At 38.2% G+C, this 22,426-nt stretch overlaps 2 protein-coding genes across 2 annotated transcripts in view; one reads left to right on the top strand and one right to left on the bottom strand.

Annotated features, from left to right (window-relative positions):
- The window catches only part of LRFN5 (leucine rich repeat and fibronectin type III domain containing 5), a 984,773-nt gene that overhangs the window by 46,282 nt on the left and 916,065 nt on the right, over nt 1-22,426 (top strand). The window lies entirely within an intron of this gene.
- LOC145528563 (uncharacterized) overlaps nt 1-22,426 on the bottom strand; it is a 150,037-nt gene that overhangs the window by 14,743 nt on the left and 112,868 nt on the right. The gene's annotated exons all lie outside the window — the stretch shown is intronic.

Genomic DNA, 22,426 nt, shown 5'->3' with positions numbered 1-22,426 from the left:
AGTTCATTTGATTTGCACTATTAGTTTGAAACTGGAAAGGATGGTGAAAAATCTAATAAGGAGATTTTTACAGTAGTAGAGGTGGGAGATGAGGGCAGGTCTGACTGAAAGGACTGCATATGAAAAACAAAAATATTAAATTGATTCAACAGAAAATAATAAAATCTTTTTGGTTGTTGCCTGATTATTAAAGAATGATGAATTTTATTGATATGTGTAGGTATTCCAGGAAGAACATAAATTAACTATATATCATTTAAGCCATTCTTAACACTGATTATTCCTCCAGACTTTTTCTGAAATTTATTTTTATTATGTACTTTCTCTAAACTATGGGATTTACTTACTATCAGTTCAGTTCAGTCGCCCAGTCGTGTCTGACTCTTTGCGACCCCATGAACCGCAGCACGCCAGGCCTCCCTGTCCATCACCAACTCCCAGAATTTACCCAAACTCATGTCCATCGAGTCGGTGATGCTTACTATAGAATGACTTAAATACCTGAAGAATATTTTCTAACTTAATCATCAAAAAACCACTAGAGTAACTATTATTATTCTTTGTACTGTATAACTGAGTAAGTTAAGTAAGTAGTCAGATTGTTCAGAAAATTTCAGAGCAAATAAGTCAAATTTAGGTAGAGAAAAGCTCAAGTCAAGGATTAATCACTGTTGTTAAATGTAGTAGGTGGATATTTACAAGTACTATACTAAGAGGGTCAAAGAAAATGTAGCTTATTACTTGTCATGATTTTATTTTTCTCATATGCATTCATGTATTATCCGATGAGAGTAGAGACTGTTAAACTGAAGGGGGTATTGGGAGGTGATATCTTATCAAATGCATCTTGTAGCCATTTCTTTCCCTTTCATCATTCTTTTATAACCAGTACTTGAGCAGGATGGCATGAAAATTCCCCTAAATAGCCTAATCTTTACCAAGATTTATTCTTAACTACAGGCCCTAGGCCTCTATTTTCTTAGAATTTACTTAGCTTTTATTTTATTAAAAGATTTGCAATTATAAACTCTTCCTGGCCTTTTTGAAATATGTGTATATCTTTTCTTAGCCTCTTGCCAGTTTTACAAAAGAAAAAGTTTTCTCAAAGACATAGAAACCAATCTTCCAGCACCTGTGGGTGGTAGGACCCCAACCTCAATGGACACAAATCAGGAAATGCAGATGGCTCAATCACAAAGAACTTGGCAATGTCAGAAATAACTCGTGAGCTAGACACATCTACTGATCAACTTCCTCCCTTAAGTCCTTCAGTACTTTTCCACAAGCTCAGCCCAGTACTCAAAAACCCTCCAGCTTTTTCTTTCAGCAGAGTTGAGTTCAGTTTATATTAAAATTTGCTTATATGTTTAATTTTTTCTGGCACTTTGTTTTTTTTTTGCTTTGACAAGCTAAATGCTTCTTAGGTACATATTTTTGTCCTCTGAGTTACTCTATAGTGACTCAAGATTCCTGGTGGCTCAGATGGTAAAGAATCTGCCTGCAATACAAAAGACCTGGTTTCAATCCCTGGGTCAGGAAGGTCCCCTGGAGAAGGGAATGACAACCCACTCCTGTATTCTTGCCTGGAGAATCCTGTGGACAGAGGAACCTGGCGTGCTACAGTCAATGGGGTTGCAAAGAGTTGGATGTCCCCATTTGCCATCGCTACAGATGATATATAGTGCCATTTTCCCAACTTTTATAACTGTTTCCTCACCATCCACTGTCTGTTCCACAGTAAATGCCACATATTTCAAGATTTTTTCCCCTTTGGCAGTGTCCCATTTCTAGTACCAGTTTTTGTAACAATGAGCTATATCCATAATAATGTCGCATAGCAAACTGCCCAAATTTAGTGGGCACATACATATAATCTTTTATTTTTCTCATCAGATTTACAAGTCAGTGGGAGGAGCTCAAGCTTTGGCTGTAGGTCTAAGATTCAGCTGGTGTGACTCTGTTGCAGAATAGAGATTGGCTAGGCTTGGCTCCAGTTCCTGGATCTGCATAGTTGTAAGTGGGATTTATGCCACTCAGTCCTGAATATTCATTGGAAGGACTGATGCTGAAGCTGAAACTCCAATACTTTGGCCACCTGATGCAAAGAACTGACTCGCTGGAAAAGACCCTGGTGCTGGGAAAGATTGAAGGCGGGAGGAGAAGGGGATGACAGAGGATGAGATGCCTGGATGGCATCACCGAATCAATGGACACAAGTTTGAGTAAACTCTGGGAGTTGGTGATGGACAGGGAGGCCTGGCATGCTGCAGTCCATGAGGTCACAAAGAGTCTGACCTGACTGAGTGACTGAACTGAACAGGGTCAGAAGTCTTCTGCTCCTTAAGATAGATTTGAAAAGATCAGAAAGCTGGGAAGATTTTGTGTTTGTATCCCACCAACAGAGCTGCTCTTTCAGACCCTCTACCCTGCCTCCATCCTCCCCTGTGAGCACTGGGTGGAGAGTTGGTAAGTGAGGACTCTTTTTGCGTCTGGGACTCCAGATAACTCTAAACTGAGCCACATTAGGATCTTAAAAATCCATTAAAATTTTACTGCCTTTTTTCATGTACATTTTTATTGCTTCCACCTCTTCCTCACATGTTGTGCTAAAGGTAAGATAGTTTTTCCTAGAAAGGGCTTATTTAACTCTCTGGAATTTAGTTTATATGGTTGCCTTGAAACCTCAGCTCCCTGAGAACCTCAAGAATATTTATGATTTTGGAGACTGCATACCTTTTTCTCATCAGGGGAGTGCATTCTCTTGTGACTTTCCACATCCTCAACCACTAATCTATAAGCTCTTATTTTCAGGCAAGTAAGTGTCTTAACATTCAATATATTACTTGCCCTAACCACAATCCATGAGATAGTTATCATTTTCTCTTTTTCAAATGAGAGAGCCGAGTCTCAGGAAAATTAAGTCATTTGCCTCAGGTCAAGCCACTAACATTTGTTATGGCTAGATGTAAATTGCACTGTACCATGCCTGCCCCAAATGATCTTTCTATGCCCTGCTCGCTCCTTTCCTAAGTACCAGACTAATCTTTTGTGCCATAAATTACACCCCCCATGTTTTTCTTCATATTGTTCTTTCTGCCCTATAATAATATTTTACATGCACTAAGCATGTGTTTATATTACAATTTTGCATTATTTTCCTTAAAGATATTCCCCTAAATCAGGTAACCATCAGCCTTCATAAAACCTGATCTACCTCTCTCTGTGAGTGTTAATTGGGGATTAATCTGAATTTTAAGTTGGTGATACTCATGCAATCCCTATGATGTATCCATTGCAGAATTATATTCAATAGCATGTGTATACATGAAATAAGAGACTAGTTAGGCAGAGTAATGATAACAGATATTGTTGGCATTTATTTTAGAAGAAAAGATCTTTTCATTTTAAAGGGCATACTAATTTACACCCGGAAAGTGGAATCGCTGAAGCACAAAACTAGTTTGACATCAAAATATGTCTTGAATTTTCTTTTAACTATGATTGAATTGTTTTAAGTGATGGATCTTTTAATATTGTTAGTCAGATTTACTCAATGGAGCAGTCACAGCCTACTTTAAAAAATGTCATGTGGCACTATAGATGTTATGAGAATATTTTGTAAAAGAGGAATTGAAGTAAAGCGATCCATCTTGGATCTCCCTTTCAGCTAGGTAATGCTATTATAGTCCTGTCTCTGTGTAATAGAGATGCTTTCTCTAAATGAGAAATAGCATCACAGAGAAGTAAGACGTTTTGCAGGATCCCTACCAATGACTCTGCCTCATTCTATGTGTTTAATGATGCCTGTAGGAAAGCTTACTTACTCTGACAAGATATTTCCATCAGTGTCCTTGAGTTGAGCAGAATAAAAATGATGTGAAGATCATGTCTGCTTTTTATTTGGGTGAAAATCATGCCCTTAATTGGTTGTGTTTTTGGTGACATTTTAAAAATACATATTTACGTGATATAATTTTCATCAGATAGTGCATACATGTTTCAAGGTGGTAAAATTATTTCTGCACGGCCAAAAATTAAGTTTATTCTAGCAGCAGATCATTTATCTCAAATTCACATTTTTATGTTTTCTGTAGGTTGACATATCAATACATTAAATACCAAGTACTAAGAAATATCTAAAATGTCCTTATAAAATGGACCTTGCCCTCTTAATCTTTGAATCTATTGATTTAGTTTTGTGCCAAAAATAAATGAAGAACTTAGCTATAAAAATATCAGCATTTACATTGTCAATAAAATTGTGCTTTCATCCAAAGTGTGTCGTGTTTATTATTATAGTGATAATAATAGCAGTTGATTTGGGTTTATTCACAATGGAGTTAGACACTTCCATGAATGTATTGTTTATTAACAAATTTACACGAAGGATCTAGAGAAAATTACCTTGTAAAAGTTACTAATTTTCCCCATTAATTAATAAATGTTATAAATATAGAGATATATAGTTCTTCAACAAATTTTTATGTACTAACTATACCATTAGAATAAATATTGCCTGAATTAATTATTTTTTTTTTTAGTTGACAGTGATTATCTGATTCTACCATTACTTCTACATTTATGTAGTTTGCATTCTATTTTAGGAAATAACTTTCCTTATTTATTTATTTATTTATATTGTTGTGGACATGTGGATTCTTTTTTGTTGTTCATTGGTTCATGGAGTTTAATTCATTACTACCATTATTTTGGTACATTTAAGTAAAGCACATAATCTTGTGATTGATACAAATTTGGGCAATAGGTGTTCCATTTCCTTTTGATATACTCCTGTTTTTCTTTGAACAATTTGTTCCCTTCTAGCAAAGCATATTGTTCTAGGCTTATTCATATCTTCCCTGCCTGAGACCTGGAATCAGCCATTTCTCTGAGGAAACTTGATTCCTATAGGTGAGGAATAATATTTAGATACCGATTCTAGACACTGGATATGCTAATTCCTAATTAGCAGCATTTTATGGACTTGGCCAGTGTCGTAGTAAAGAATCTGTCTCCAGCGCAGGAGACAGGAGTTCGATCCCTGGGTCGGGAAGATCCCCTGGAGGAAGGAATGGCAACCCAATCCAGTATTCTTGTCTGGAGAATCCCATGGACAGAGGAGCCTGGTGGGCTACAGTCCGTGAGTTCGCAGAGTCGGGCATGACTGAAGCAAATTAGCATGCATGCACAGCATTTTATAGCACACTTCAGGTAACATAACTAGGAAAATGGTTTTACAAAATAATTGCAAGTTTATGTTGATACCTCACATTGAACACAGCACCACATATTTTTTTTCCCCCGTTTCACATTTACATCATCCTACTTCCACAGCAAAAATACTGTGTCGCAAACACAATATGTTTGCTTATTTGCCCTATGTAAGAGGAAGTTTCTGATTTAGGTCACTTGCATCATATAAATTCACATTTGCTCTTCCATTACATTTAGCTCTCATAGAGTAGGATACCTCTATACTAATGGAAACATGATGCTCACTTCCTACTCAAGAGGAAGGTAAAAGAACAAATAATTACCTTCAAAGTGTTCAGTTCAGTTCAGTCGCTCAGTCGTGTCCGACTCTTTGTGACCCCATGAATTGTAGCACACCAGGCCTCTCTGTCCATCACCAACTCCCGGAGTCCACCCAAACCCATGTCCATCGAGTCAGTGATGCCATCCAACCATCTCATCCTCTGTCATCCCCTTCTCCTCCTGCCCCCAATCCTACCCAGCATTAGGGTCTTTTCCAGTGAGTCAACTCTTCGCATGAGGTGGCCAAACAGTCCTTCCAATGAACACCCAGAATTGATCTCCTAAAGGATGGATTGATTGGATCTCCTTGCAGTCAAAGGGACTCTCAAGAGTCTTCTCCAACACCACAGTTCAAAAGCATCAATTCTGCGGCACTCAGCTTTCTTCACCCTCCAAATCTCACATCCATACATGACCACTGGAAAAACCATAGCCTTGACTAGATGGACTAGATAGTCAATAAAGCAGAAATAGATGTTTTTCTGGAACTATCTTGCCTTTTCGATATTCCAGCTGATGTTGGCAATTTGATCTCTGGTTCCTCTGCCTTTTCTAAAACCAGCTTGAACATCTGGAAGTTCACAGTTCATGTATTGCTGAAGCCTGGCTTGGAGAATTTTGAGCATTACTTTACTAGCGTGTGAGATGAGTGCAATTGTGCAGTAGTTTGAGCATTCTTTGGCATTGCCTTTCTTTGGGATTGGAATGAAAACTGATCTTTTCTCGTCCTGTGGCCCCTGCTGAGTTTTCCAAATTTGCTGGCATATCGAGTGCAGCACTTTCACAGCATCACCTTTGAGGATTTGAAATAGCTCAACTGGAATTCCATCACCTCCACTAGCTTTGTTCATAGTGATGCTTTCAAAGTGTTAGTCAGCCTCAGTTTAAAAATAAAGATAGATTTGGTAGCTATAGTTCACCCCCACTCCATATCTTCTTTGCTGTGAGTTAACATCCTGTGGAATTCCATGCTGATAGATCAATCATTTTGTAAGTCATGAGAAGATAATGCTGTAGGAGGCCTCTGAGCAAGAAGGATAATACATATCCAGAGTATATATCTATTCTGGTGATGATGAATCAATGTCCCTCAAAGAGCTTCTTTATAATCTCCATGTCACCTAGTGGCTGACGAACCTCCTTAAGTAGGGTTGCCATATATAAGGCTCAGCAAGTTCTTTGCTACCAGCTGACTGGGCATTCATCCTGGCAGCAGTTAGATAATTATTGAAGATAACTAGTCCATATTTTTAGTTCTACACAGAGTCTCATCATGAACTCATTGTGTTCATTAATACTGGGAGGCTAATGAGAAACATTTCTTAACATCCAAAGAATGAATGACATCTACCTAATCTTTGAGAATTGTATTAATTTCCTGTGGATGCTGTATAAATTATCACAAACATAGAAGCCTAAAACAATGTGCATTCATTCTCTCACAGTTCTGGAGGTCAGTGCAGGCTAGAATCTTCCCTTCCTCGTCCAGTTTCTGGCGTCTATTGGCAGTCCTTGGCTTCCTCGGATTGTGGTCACATCACTAAAATGTTCACATTGACACTTCCTCTTCTCCTGTGTGTCTTCTGTAGTGACGACTGACACCAGATTCAGGGCTAATCTGGATAATACGGAAATATCATCTCAAAAACCTTAATTTACTTCCATCTGCAAATATGTATTTTCCAAATAAGGTTACATATACAGATCCCAGTAATCTGACATGGAGCTGTTTTGGAGGCTACCATTTGAACCACTTTGCTGATAAAGATCCATATAGTCAAAGCTATGGTTTTCCCAGTAGTCATATACAGATGATGTAAGAGTTGGACCATAGAAAAGTGCCAAAAAAAATGATGCTTTCAAACTGTGGTGCTGGAGAAAACTCTTGAGAGTCCCTTGGACAGCAAGGAGATAAAGCCAGTCAATCTTAAATGAAATCAACCCTGATTCAATGGAATTACTGATTCTGAAGCTGAAGCTCCAGTACTTTGCCACCTGATGTGAAGAATAAACTTACTGGAAAAGACTGATGCTAGGAAAGATTGAGGGCAGGAGGAGAAAGGAGTGACAGAGGATGCGGTGGTTGGATGGCATCACCAACTCGATGGACATGAGTCTAAGCAAACTCCAGGAGATAGTGAAGGACAAGGAAGCCTGATGTGCTGCAGTCCATGGGGTTGCAATGAGTTGGACATGACTTAGTGATTGAACCACAATATTTAAATTACTACATGTAGCAAATGCAGAATATTCCTGGATGAAAGTATTAATTTCAGCTGTGTCACCCATATTTTATCAAATTTAAATCAAGTGCATACTGATAACATGATTTCAGTGAAGATATTTAAAACAATGAACAACCAAAGAACCCAGGTAATGTTATAGTCCCTATTCTGCATCCTCCCTGTTTACACATTCTAGGATTTTTTATTCTGAGATTTGCCATATTTGATTTATAGCACAAAATTAAAGTCTTAAAGTTCTTATTGGTGCTTCCTTTCCAGGTTCTACATCAGAACTGCTGTGAGCAGAAATCCTGGAAATGTGAAGATGATCTAGTGGGTGGGGGTGGCCCCTATACGCACAGGCCTAAAGGGCCTAGATGCATAACAATTGTGTGGGAGCCTACTGCATATGCTCCAGGCCAGAGCATCCAAGCTTCATGGGATGAATCCCAGTGTCTGTGCGTAGTAGGTCTAGGGCCCTGAGCTACAGAGAGGCTCTTCTTCATAACACACCATGCTACCCAAGTCCAGCCTGCCACAAAACACAGATGACAAACTATATTTTAAACTCTCTAAGACATTTTTCTCTTACTTGGAAATAGTACTATTTACCAAAAAATTACTAATTTATAATCTAATGATATAACCACTACAAGACTTATGATAAAATGCAGCAATGATATCACAAACAAATATTTTATATTTTAACGTAAATGTTTACATATAATTGGTTCATAGTTCGGTTCAGGCACTCAGTCATGTCTGACTCTTTGCAACCCCATGAATTGCAGCACTCCAGGCCTCCATGTCCATCACAAACTCCCAGAGTCTACCCAAACCCATGTCCATCAAGTCGGTGATGCCATTCAGCCATCTCATCCTCTGTCATCGCCTTCTCCTCCTGCCCCCAATCCTTCCCAGCATTAGGGTCTTTTCGCATGAGGTGGCCAAAGTATTGGAGTTTCAGCTTCAACAGCACTCCTTCAAAAGAACACCTGGGACTGATCTCCTTTAGGATGGACTGGTTGGATCTCCTTGCAGTCCAAGCGACTCTCAAGAGTCTTCTCCAATACCACAGTTCAAAAGCATCAATACTTTCGCATTCGGCTTTCTTTACAGTCCAACTCTCACATCCGTACATGACCACTGGAAAAACCATAGCCTTGACTAGACGAACATTTGTTGGCAAAGTAATGACTCTGCTTTTAAATATGCTATACAGGTTGGTCATAACTTTCCTTCCAAGGAGTAAGCATCTTTTAATTTCATGGCTGCAGTCACCATCAGCAGTGATTTTGGAGCCCAGAAAAATAAAGTCTGACACTGTTTCCCCTGTTTCCCCATTTATTTCCCATGAAGTGATGGGACCAGATGCCATGATCTTAGTTTTCTCAACGTTGAGCTTTAAGCCAACTTTTTCACTCTCCTCTTTCACTTTCATCAAGAGGCTTTTTAGTTCCTCTTCACTGTCTGCCATAAAGGTGATGTCGTCTGCATATCTGAGGTTATTGATATTTCTCCCAGCAATCTTGATTTCAGCTTGTGTTTCTTCCAGCCCAGCGTTTCTCATGATGTACTCTGCATATAAGTTAAATAAGCAGGGTGACAATATACAGCCTTGACATACTCCTTTTCCTATTTGGAACAAGTCTGTTGTTCCATGTCCAGTTCTAACTGTTGCTTCCTGACCTGCATACAGGTTTCTCAAGAGGCAGGTCATGTGGTCTGGTATTCCCATCTCCTTCAGAATTTTCCACAGTTTATTGTGATCCACACAGTCAAAGGCTTTAGCATAATCAATAAAGCAGAAATCGATGTCTATCTGGAACTCTCTTGCTTTTTTGATGATCCAGCGGATGTTGGCAATTTGATCTCTGGTTCCTCTGCCTTTTCTAAAACCACCTTGAACATCTGGAAGTTCACGGTTCATGTATTGCTGAACCCTGGCTTGGAGAATTTTGAGCATTAATTTACTAGCATGTGAGATGAATGCAATTGTGCAGTAGGTCGAGCATCCTTTGGCATTGCCTTTCTTTGGGATTGGAATGAAAACTGGCCTTTTCTAGTCCTGTGACCACTGCTGAGTTTTCCATATTTGTTGGCAAATCGAGTGCAGCACTTTCACAGCATCATCTTTCAGTATTTGAAATAGCTCAACTGGAATTCCATCACCTCCACTAGCTTTGTTCATAGTGATGTTTTCTAAGGCCCACTTGACTTCACATTCCAGGATGTCTGGCTCTAGGTGAGTGATCACACCATCGTGATTATCTGGGTTGTGGAGATCTTTTTTGTACAGTTCTTCTGTGTATTCTTGCCACCGCTTCTTAATATATTCTGCTTCTGTTAGATCCATACCATTTCTGTCCTTTATCGAGCCCATCTTTGCATTAAATGTTCCCTTTGTATCTCTAATTTTCTTGAAGAGATCTCTAGTCTTTCCCATTCTGTTTTTTTCCTCTATTTCTTTGCATTGATCGCTGAGGAAGGCTTTCTTATCTCTCCTTGTTTTTCTTTGGAACTCTGCATTCAAATGGGTATATCTTTCCTTTTCTCCTTTGCCTGTGGCTTCTCTTCTTTTCCCAGCTATTTGTAAGGCCTCCTCAGACAGCCATTTTGCTTTTTTGCATTTTTTTCCATGGGGATGATCTTGATCCCTGTCTCTTGTACAATGTCATGAGCCTCCATCCATAGTTCATCAGGCACTCTGTCTATCAGATCTAGTTCCTTAAATCTATATGTCATTTCCACTGTATAATCATAAGGGATTTGATTTAGGTCATACCTGAATGGTCTAGTGATTTTCCCTACTTTCTTTAAGTCTGAATTTGGCAATAAGGAGTTCATGATCTGAGCCACAGTCCGCTCCCGGTCTTGTTTTTGTTGACTGTATAGAGCTTCTCCATCTTTGGCTGCAAAGAATATAATCAATCTGATTTCGGTGTTGACCATCTGGTGATGTCCATGTGTAGAGTCTTCTCTTGTGTTGTTGGAAGAGGGTGTTTGCTATGACCAGTGCGTTCTCTTGGCAAAACTCTATTAGCCTTTGTCCTGCTTCATTCTGTACTCCAAGGCCAAATTTGCCTGTTACTCCAGGTGTTTCCTGACTTCCTACTTTTGCATTCCAGTCCCCTATAATGAAAAGGACATCTTTTTTGGGTGTTCGTTCCAAAAGGTCTTGTAGGTCTTCATAGAACCATTCAACTTCAGCTTCTCCAGCATTACTGGTCAGGGTATAGACTTGGGTTACTGTGATATTGAATGGTTTGCCTTGAAAATGAACAGAGATCATTCTGTCATTTTTGAGATTGCATCCAAGTACTGCAGTTTGGACCCTTTTGTTGACTATGATGTCTACTCCATTTCTTCTAAGGGATTCCTGCCCACAGAAGTAGATATAATGGTCATCTGAGTTAAATTCACTCATTCCAGTCCATTTTAGTTTGCTGATTCCTAGAATGTCGACGTTCACTCTTGCCATTTCCTGTTTGACCACTTCCAGTTTGCCTTGATTCATGGACCTAACATTCCAGGTTCCTATGCAATATTGCTCTTACAGCATCGGACCTTGCTTCTATCACCAGTCACATCCACATCTGGGTACTGTTTTTGCTTTGGGTCCATCCCATCATTCTTTCTGAAGTTATTTCTCCACTGATCTCCATTAGCATATTGGGCACCTACTGACCTGGGGAGTTCATCTTTCAGTGTCCTATCATTTTGCCTTTTCATACTGTTCATGGGGTTCTCAAGGCAAGAATACTGAAGTGGTTTGCCATTCCCTTCTCCAGTGGACCACATTCTGTCAGACCTCTCCACCATTACCCGTCTGTCTTGGGTGGCCCCACACGGCATGGCTTAGTTTCATTGAGTTAGAGAAGGCTGTGGTCCGTGTGGTCAGATTGGCTAGTTTTCTGTGATTATGGTTTCAGTGTGTCTGCCCTCTGATGCCCTCTCGCAACACCTACCGTCTTACTTGGGTTTCTCTTACCTTGGACGTGGGGTATCTCTTCACGGCTGCTCCAGAAAAGCACAGACACTGCTCCTTATCTTGGACAAGGGGTATTTCCTCACAGCCGCCCCTCCTGACCTTAAACGTGGAGTAGTTCCTCTTGGCCATCCTGTGCCCCCACAGCCGCTGGTCCTTGGACGTGGGGTAGCCCCTCTTGGCTTGTGAGTTTATTCATAAGGGTCATCTAATTTTCATCAAGCATATTTATGTTCTCAATTATCATTATTATTAGGGGTAATTCATCAACAACTTTAAATCATAATATAATTTTGTAACTTGCCATAGATTGGAACATATGTTCAGTACATCCATTAACAGATATTTGGTCATGTTCCAAACATATTGATGGAAATTTTGCATTTTAAAATGGTTATTGTGAAATAGGAATGGGGTAAATATCAATGTTTCAACATTTCTGCTTAAATTAAAATTCATCAGTCAGTGATTGATTGGGCCCTCACAGCTCAGAAAAAGGGAAAAAAGATTTTACAGTTTTAAAATTGAGCCATTCAGAATGTGTTGATAGATTTTTAGGGAAGATTAAATAGTCTCATTAGACACCTTGGCCTTTTCCTCCAATCACAGGTGAAGGAGCAAAGGGCACAACAAGGAGAACTGGAGAGAAGGTAAATATTCAAAGCCTTTCAGAAGTTGTTTTGTATGTTTGTTTATCTGCCTGTTTTTATGAAGTACTATGGTGTCTCATAAAAAGAATAAAGCCAGAGAAATTTCAAGGCAGAGCTGAGCAAATTTCTCAAATAGAGGTTGGTACATCCACTGGAAATACATAAAGCCTGAATTTTTCCCTGAGTTTGCAACTTAGAGTTTCATGTATGAAATGCTGAGGGAGTTTTATGATGTTTAAGTTGTATTCACTTATAGAAGTGCACTAGAGTTGTTGGAGCATAGACCTCCAGTCAGTGAGTTTAGATTTAAATTCCAACTTCACAACAGACTAGCTCTGTGACCTAGGGCAAATTAATTAACTTTTCTAGCCTAGTTTGTAAAAATGAGATTTGTATAAAGACTAAATAAGGAACTGCAGGTAACTTGTGTAGCACAACAACAAGTATATGGAAACCATTCAATAAACTGCTAAAGTGCAGGTACAGATATTATTACTATTATTAGTGTTATTATTGGCTACATATTTCACCTATTCCAGGTCTTTGCTCCATTACCACATCTAAGAGAATATTCTGATGTGTTTATTTGTATGTATAAGCCTGGCTCCTTTCCAACTTTTTCCTTGGTCTGTTTTACCTAAGATCACTTATCACCATTGGAGGAACTCTATTTTATTATTTAATAATCCATTATGTAATAATTTAATTTTCTATATATACCTCCCCCCATCCCATTAAAATTTAAGTTCCTTGAAAGAGGAATTTTATCTGCTTTGTCCATGACACTTTCTCCAGTGACTAGATTCTAGCCCCTAGAACAGTATATATCTAATATTTTTAATTAATTAATAAATATTATTAAACTTTTGTGAACTTCAGCATATAAGAAGAGTTTTAGAGCCCAAGAGAATACTCATTTCATAGATAAAAATTAAATTTAAAAATTGAATCCAGAAGACTTAAGAGACTCAAGTTCAATCCCTGGATCAGAAAGATCCCCTGAAGAAGGGCATGGCAATCCACTCCAGTATTCTTGCCAAGAGAATCCCATCTCAGTAAGTGTCTTTATCCAAAATCAAAATGCAATTTAATAGTGGATTATAGCCTGCTCCTCCGATGCCTAGAAATCTTTTGCTCACTTAATAATCATAATCTTTTACAGTTATGTTTTATTGAGGATCAATAATATGACTACTATTGTAATTGATAAATGTATTGTAGATAATTTTAATTTTCCCCATAAAGTTAAAACATAGTATCATTTCCCTCATTTTTGAATATGATTTTGAAGGCTCACTCTCTCCCTCCTCTCATTTTTTTCCCACCCAACTATCATATCAATCAAAATTCTTCAATTTTCTTGGATAGCAGCCTTCATTGTTTGAAGAGCTATCACCATTTAATCATAGAATCTGCTATCGTGTCTTCCCTCAGATTCCCATATTTTACAACAAATGACCTAATCCGATTGCCAAGCAAGAGAGTGCTTCCTCTTGTATGACAGCATCTTTTACCTTTGAAATACTCTCCAAAAATAAACTCTCTAGTAGAAGGAAATTTTAACTTTTTATTACTGCTCTACAGGGTCATATGTAAGCATGTATTTACTGATCCTAGAATGACAATGTCTCTTTGAGGACTTAGGAAAACTTACTCCTCTGTTAAATAAAACTCTGATTTAAATTGGACTGGTAGTTTTTAGGTCGACTAATGAAACTGTTCAAATTGTGCCAAATATGATGCTTTGGTTTTGCCTAATTTTTATATCTTGTCAATTGCATTTCTACTGAAAAGATATTTAAATAAACCATTTTGAACTCAAAAACAAAGGAAAATAGAGAAATATTAATTTTTAAAGTGACTACTCTTTACTGAGCATGTATCAAGACTCTCTTAGTCACTTTACATGTGTTATTTCTGAAAAATAGTAGCATTCCATCTCTCCACTGGAGAAAATGATGCTCACAATGTATAGGTAACTTGGAAAATGTTTCAAATGAATGAACTTTCATATCTTCTTACATGTAAAATCAAACCAGGGTTATTTCAATCATGCTATACTGTCACTCCACTAGAATAGAAAATAAGACATTATGATATACAGAGCATTACTGCTATTAGAACTCCACCTTCCCTCCCACCCACCCCCTTTATTATACAGAGAAAAAAAAATAAAGGATTCTTGATGAGTTATTTACTATACCTTTTGTGTTTCCTTGTATTGTGAGACTAGGATATACTATATCTCAAGCACAACTTAAATCAATAGATTTCTACAAAGATTTATAGAAGTTGCAACATACTGAATGGTATTCCCCTTATCTCTCTTCAGTGATCATAGAAGTCCACATTCCAAAGCATTATCAGATAAGTTAAATGTAGCAAAATGCAAGGTAATTCAGAGCCATTTTTCCTTGACAGTTGTTCAGTAATCCTAATTTGTCCTTATACATACTTGGTATCTTCTATTAAATTATACTCAATATTTTATATTTATTACACTATAATGCATTATATCTTAAACGCATATGTCAATAGGTAAATTCAGCATAAAATGTACCCTCAAGAACTGAAGAAAAATAAAATATTTATTCCCAAAATTTTGATCCACTAATATTGCTTAGAGCAATGTGTACCCATGCCAGCATCTATGAATACGTGAAACACCAAAACTACATAAAAATTTAAATATTAGAAATAGGAAAATGTCTCAGTCCTACTATTTCTGGCATTCTGAGATATAAACAAAGGCAGATGACCAATTATCAAAGGTTTGGGTTCTTGGACATGAAAATATGGGATACTACAGGATTCTTGGAATAATGTGTCCCTCAGTAATACAAGGATATAGGTCAAGGAGGACTGAACGCAGGTGTTTGCTGTTTAACTGTGGTAAACATATTTCCACGTGTTTATTTCTATCATTCAAGGAATTGTCTTATGTGATCATAGGCATTGGATAAGCAAGTCTGAAATGCATAGTCTGGAACCTCTCAAGCAGGATCTGATGCTGCATCCCACAGGGGAAATTTCTTTTTCATTTTCTTCAGGAAAGCCTTAGTTCTTCTCATAAAACCTTTCAGGTAATTTGATCAAATCCACAGCAATTAATCTGCTTTACATAAAATCAATTAATCGTAGATGTGGCTCACATCTACAAAGTACTTTCACAGAAACTCCTAGATTAGTGTTTGAATGAGTAACTGGGGACTATAGCCTAGCCGTGCAGACATAAAAAATTGATGATCTCAGTTCACCTCTTGTCAGCTTGGCATCCATGCACAATCTCCTTAATCCACCCCTGATCTACAAAGAGACACACCGAAAAAGTCAGACTTCCACTGAACATGATACAACTGTTCTGTATATAACCAAAAGCATGCTAAACTCTCCCCCAGAAAGTAATTCAAAATGCGTGCTGTCGCTTCAGTTGTGGTCCAGCTCTTTGCAAACCTATGGACTGTAGCCCACCAGGCTCTTCTGTCCTTGGGATTCTCCAGGCAAGAAGACTGGAGTGGGTTGCCATTTCCTCCTCCAGGGGATCTTCCCAGGAATCGAATTCTTCTCTTTTATGTTTCCTGCGTTAGCAGGTGGGTTTTTTTTTTTTTTTACCACTGGGAAGCTCCAATTCAAAATACTTATTCTTAAATAACTTTTCTTGTTATCACATACTTAAGTGCTGTGATATAAAGTAAACTGTTATTAATATTTTTTATGGTATAGATAGGGCTTCCCTGGTGGCTCAGATATAAAGAATCCACCTGCAATGCAGGAGACCCAGGTTCGATCCCTGGGTTCGATCTCCAAGATCCCCTGGAGAAGGAAATGGCAACCCACTCCAGTATCCTTGCCCAGAGAATTCCATGGACAGAGGAGCCTGGTGGGCTACAGTTCATGGGGCCACAAAGAGTGGACATGACTGAGTGACTAACACTTTCACTTTCATGGTACACTATAAAGGGATAAGGAAAGAAAGATATAAACATACATTTATAAATATGTACACACTCATACAAATGTATTTATAACAATTATAAAGAATAGTCATCACAATCATAGTCATTGTTTTTGCAACTAGTCACACAGTTATAGTTGGTATTTACAACTACCTTCCTCTACTACTCATTCTATATCCTTTACTGTTGGCATCACTTCAGCTGGTTGTGGTTCATTGCCTGGTGGGTTGATGTGAACTTTCACTGCTAAAGGTTCTTGGCCATTAGCAGTACTCTGTGGGCTGAATCAGTATAGTTCTCCATTGACTTTAATCATTGGATGTGGAAGAAATGAGGGACGACCTAAGGGACCTGCTGTGTCCCAAATAAACTCTTTGTCGGAGCTGCAGAGTTACCCCTTGGTAAGCAGGTGAATCACCTCACTCAGGAATGCTCTGTTCCACACACACACTCTGTAGGAGCTGCACAGTTACCCCTTTGTAAGCAGGCGAATCACCTCACTTGGGTCTGCTGTGTTCCACACTCACACTTTGTTGGAGACACACTGTTACAGCTTGGTTGAGTAGGTGAATCTCCTCACTCAGGACTGCTGTGTTCCACAAACACACTTCATCGGAGCTCCACAGTTACCCCTTGGTAAGCAGGGCAATCGCCTCACTCAGACCAGTCGCCTTCTTTGTCTTTTGATTCAGAAGCCTGAGGAGTCCAAGTACCACAGTAGCATTTCAATGGAGTTGTTTTGTCTCTCTTCGGAAGATTTTTTTCCCTTTGGAATTAAGACCTCTGTACCAGTACAACTTAAGGTTGTAGGGGATAAGAAACAAGTATTTACTCATGGGTCGGTCCCTAGAGGTAATATTTAGTAGTGCCACTTCTTGATTCCTGGGCTTGTGAGTCCTATTTATGTGCTGATGAGCGCCATACAATAGAGGTTAGTTTAGAGCAGACGCAGCCTCCTTGAGGGCATTGTCCCTGGTCTCAAGGTGTGGAGACACAGCTGGCATTGAAAATGAGTCTTTAAAAGGCCATTTCACCTTTCTTTCAAACCACATGTTTAAGGATAATGGAGAACTTGGTTAAACAAGTGAATTCCAAGAGCATGAGCACACTGGCATATTTCATTTACTGTGAAGAGAGTTCCTTGATCCGAAACAATGCCGTGTGGAATACCATGACAAGAGCTAAGACTGAAAGTCCACAGATGGTAATTAGTCAAAGGATTATTTGCAGGGAAATCAATCTATATCCAGAGGGTCAATTCCAGTAACAAACAAATGCACTGCCCTTTTTTAAGATGGAAGCAGTAATAAGTAATCAACCTGCCACCAGGTAACTGGCTAATCACCAGAGGGAATGGTGTTTATCAGAAACTCAGTGTTTCAGCACTGTTGGTAGGGTGGGTACTCAGCAGTGGCTGTGACCAGGCAGGCCTTGGTGAGTGGAAGTGTCTATTGCTAAACCCAGGCTTCATCTCCATCCTTAAAACCGTGGTCACTTTAATTATGAGCTCACTGAATGATGACAGGGCTGGCTGGGAAAAGAGACTGATTGGCATCCACAAAATGGGTCATCTTATGCATGTGATTATTAAAATCTCCTCTTTGGTTAACATTCACTTGGGGCACAAATACATTTATGCTCACTGCTCATTTTAAGAGCAATGAGCATAAATATCCATATCCCTTCCCCAGACTTCCTTGTCATCAACTTTTTAATAATGTTCCTTCCAATTCTTTAACGATCCAGCTAAACCGTTGGACATTGGACAAAAAATAAATCAGTGTTGACATGTACCTTGGCCATTTCTCCTTTCAGTGCAAAATAACAGATTGAGTACAATGCGCAGATTTCTACCCATGCGGAGGACTTCCCTTTACCACTTTCCCTCAGAGATGTCCCTAAAAGAGGCTGTAGTATTATAGCTATCTACTTTTAGATGGTGCCAGCATATCATACAGAATTATTTATAAACCAGACCAAATTTTCTCTTTGCTCTTCAGCTGTCTATAGGGCACTCTCCACGAGGCCACGGCATTACTGGGGGAGATAAGGTCGTATAGCAAGAGAAGGGATCGTAGACATTTAGGCCACTTCGTCATGGAACTTACCTACGCCTCTCATAAGTAAGTTACTCTGAAGAGCCTCTCAAACCTATTATCATCTGGTAGGACAGAGAAGTCTGGTGGGCCACAGTGCATGGGGTCACAAAGAGTCAGACACAGCTGAGTGACCAAGCACAGCACAGTAGAGTGCTGCTGCGCGCGGCCATGGGATAGAAATGGGGGGCGACTCAGATAACATGATATCTTAGTAGTTCAATCTCCACTGAGGCCCAGTAGCTAGCCAAAAGTTATTTCTCAAAGAAAGAGTAGTTATTCTCAAAAGTTGATAAAGCTTTGATCCAAAACTCGAAGAGATTGGGACCTATGGGAGGCCTGCCAAAGGCAACAAGCAGTCTTTCATTCTGCCACTGACAGTTCGGACACCATTAGATTTGCTAGATTAGATGATGCAAGTGGCTGAGCATTTTGCATGACAGTCTAGATGGGTTGCAGAGCCTTCTCTTGTTCAGACTCTCTTGTTCATGCTCAAGACTAGCAGCTCTCTGGGTCATGGGCAAATAGGATAAGATAGCATACACAAGTGAGGTATATGTTGCCTCCAAAATTCAAATAGGTCCACTCTGTGTTATGCCTCACTTTTATTATAAGAGGGGTCAGATACTTCTCTTTCTTTACATGTGTTATACCACTGACCTCCTAGAAATTTCCTTGAGTTTTCTGGAGTTTCGTCAAATTTATTATCTACCTTCTGATAGCAAATCTTACTGCTATGTCTACAGTCATTTCTATTTCTTGCTCACCAGTTGAAGTATGCATAATTATCAACATAATAGACCTGCAATATGTCATATGAAATTGGAAGGTGAACAAGATTCCTGTAGACTACATTAATAAATAAGGCTAGAGAGTTTATATGGCTAAGTAGTAAGTGAAGGTCTATTATTGGTCTTACCATTTGAAAGTAAACTGTTTCTGTTGACCTTTACTGTGTATTCAGAAAAAAAAAAAAAAATTTCCAGATCCATAGCTGCTTAGCTGCTTACTATATACAAACATTTATATTAATTTCTTTAAGCAGATTAGGTTCATTTTACATTTTGGTTTAGCAGGAATTCTTTACTGTTAATTCAAATGAGGCACTTTGAAGAAAGATTTATCTCTCTATCACAGTTTTGAGATTTATGGGTCTTTTTCGAAAACTAATCAATTTCTAGTAGCCTGAGGTTGTATTTATGTGCTGGATTGAATGGATTGCTCTATTTAATTTTTAAAGAACCAGGTTATTAACAATTAGTTTAGTAACTGTCAGAATTGTTAGAACAATTTTTTTTAACTTTAAGAATTAACATATTTTTTTAATGTGTAAAAGTAACACTTTGGAGTAGTAGGATTATATACTCCTTGGCTGAGAATACCAAGTTATTTAGCTCTGTTTAGTGGAAGATTTTGGAAGTTAAAATATAAAATATGAGAAAAGTCCTTTTATAGTTGGCATAGTTGTGTGGAAGATGACCTATGTGAATAAAAATGCTTCATAATTCTAGAGATATTGACTATATCTGGTATGTGTGTATACATATATATATATATGGTTATTTCTGGTGTGTGTGTGTATATATATATGGTTATATCTACTGTGTATGTGTACATATATATATATATGGTTATATTTGGTGTGTATATATTCTGAATCTAGATTGATACAAGATTCTTGGTGAATCAAAATGTAAAATAATCTTAATTTATAGTTTTTTCAAGGTACAACTTAGGGAATTTTAAATTAGCAAAGAGCAATTTTTCAATGAATATTATTTTACTTTCCCTTAGGCTAACCTTGAAGCATATCAATAATTTTTTTTTAAATGTAAATAAGAAAACCTTACAAGCTGAAAAGATGTTATTCAATGACAGATTAATAAAACACTGCATGAAGAAGCTAAGTGTTTGAAACAATTATTGTTGTCATTGTAATAAAAATATTATTATAAGACTCAAATTGGAATATTAGCCTAACTTCTAAAAAATGTCAACTTATACATGACTGAGTATAATGGAATTCCAGCAAAGTCTGAAACTATTTATAATTATGCTTTTCCATTCACTGATACATTTTATAAGGTACCATATTAGTAACTTTAAATTAAAAATAGGAAGCATTTCTCTTTCTTCATGTAATCGTTTTATGATAGCTGTCCTTGGCAATTTTTTAAGCTATTAAAAATATTTTTAAAAAAATCCATCAAGTGGACACTTGGTTCCCTTGAACAAAATGTCTGGGAAAGCATTTCATTGTATTGTTGACCTTAAACAAGTAGACTGCCAGTTATTTCTCCAGCAAAAATGGGCTTACAAGGGATTGGCCACGAATAACCATTTGGAATCTGCAACCATGGAGAGCCATGTGCAAATGACAAGGAGTGAACTCTTTTATAGAGAGGAAAAGGAAGAAAGGAAGGCTAGTGTAAACAAAGAGTCTACTAACAAAGGAATCGTAAGTTCTAAGTACTGTGATTTTCATTGGCTGAGCTGTGATGGTCTTTCATTGCCTGAACTCTTGCCAGGCAAAAAAGAAGTCTTTCATCTTCCAGTTGGGTTCTGCTATTGTTGTAGGGAATGAGAGCTCTCCCTTATGGCTTCCTGACTTTATTTTAACTGAGATTTCTATTTATTAACTTTTATGATATCCAGAGAGTCAACAGATATACCCTTTTTATTTCTAGCATTATAATCTAGCATTTTCTATAGTAATACAGTTTTTAAAAGTTAGAGTGATATTTTTAATTACAAAATCATTTCACTTTATTGTCAAAATAATTTGGTGGTGGTTAATAGAATATTGGAAACATCAAGGGAGCATTCAACCCAAAGATAGGGACAATAATGGATACAAATGGTAGAGACCTAGTAGATGCTGAAGAGATCAAGAAGAGATGGAAAGAATACATGGAAGAACTGTATAAAATAGATCTTAATGAACTGAATTACTACGATAGTGTAGATAGTCACCCAGAGCCAGATATTCTGGAGTGCAAAGTCAAGTGGCCTTAAGCAGCACTGCTGTTAATAAAGCTAGGGGATGCAAAGAAATTCCAACAGAACTATTTAGATCCCTAAAGGATGATGCCATCAAGGTTTTGCATTCATTACATCAGCAAATCTGGAAGACCCACCAGTCACCACAGGACTAGAAAAGGTCAGTCCTCATCCCAGTTCCCAAGCAGTGTAGTACCAAAGAATGTGCCAACCGTCAGGTAGCCAGACTTGTCTCCCATGCTAGTAAAGTAATGCTTAAAATCTTGCATGCTAGGCTTCAACATGATGTGAATAAAAACTTCCAGATGTCCAAGATGGGTTTAGAAAAGGAAGAGGAACTAGAGATCAAATTGCCAACACTCACTGGATTATAGAGAAATCAAGGGAATTTCAAAAAAAAATCTATCTCTGTTTCATTGAATATGCTAAAGCCTTTCACTGTGTGGATCATGACAGAGATGGGAATACCAGACCATCTTACCTGTCTCCTGAGAAACCTGTATGCAGGTCAAGAAGCAACAGTTAGAACCGTGTATGGAACAACTGATTGGTTCAAGATCGAGAAAGGAATAGGACAGGGCAGTCTGCTGTCACCCTGTTTGTTTAATCTATGCGTTGTGCACATCATGAGAAATGCCAGACTGGATGAGTTACAAGCTGCAATCAAGATAGGTGGGAGAAACATCAACAATCTCAGATATGCAGATACCACTCTAATGGCAGAAAGCTAAGAGAAACTAAAGAGCCTCTTGATGAGGGTGAAGGAGGACAATGAAAGAGCTGGCTTAAGACTAAAAAAAACAAAAACAAAAACAAAAACAAAAAAACTAAGATATAAAGAAAGCTAAGTACCAAAGAATTGATGCTTTTGAGTGATGGTGTTGGAGAAGACTCTTGAGAGTCCCTTGGATTGCAAGGAGATCCAACTAGTCAATCCGAAAGGAAATCAGTCCTGAATATTCATTGGAAGGACTGA

This window comes from Giraffa tippelskirchi, chromosome 12 (genome assembly GCF_054371585.1).
Source record: "Giraffa tippelskirchi isolate mGirTip1 chromosome 12, T2T-mGirTip1v1.2.pri, whole genome shotgun sequence".
NCBI classification, from domain to species: domain Eukaryota; kingdom Metazoa; phylum Chordata; class Mammalia; order Artiodactyla; family Giraffidae; genus Giraffa; species Giraffa tippelskirchi.
This window is presented reverse-complemented; position numbering and strand designations above follow the sequence as displayed.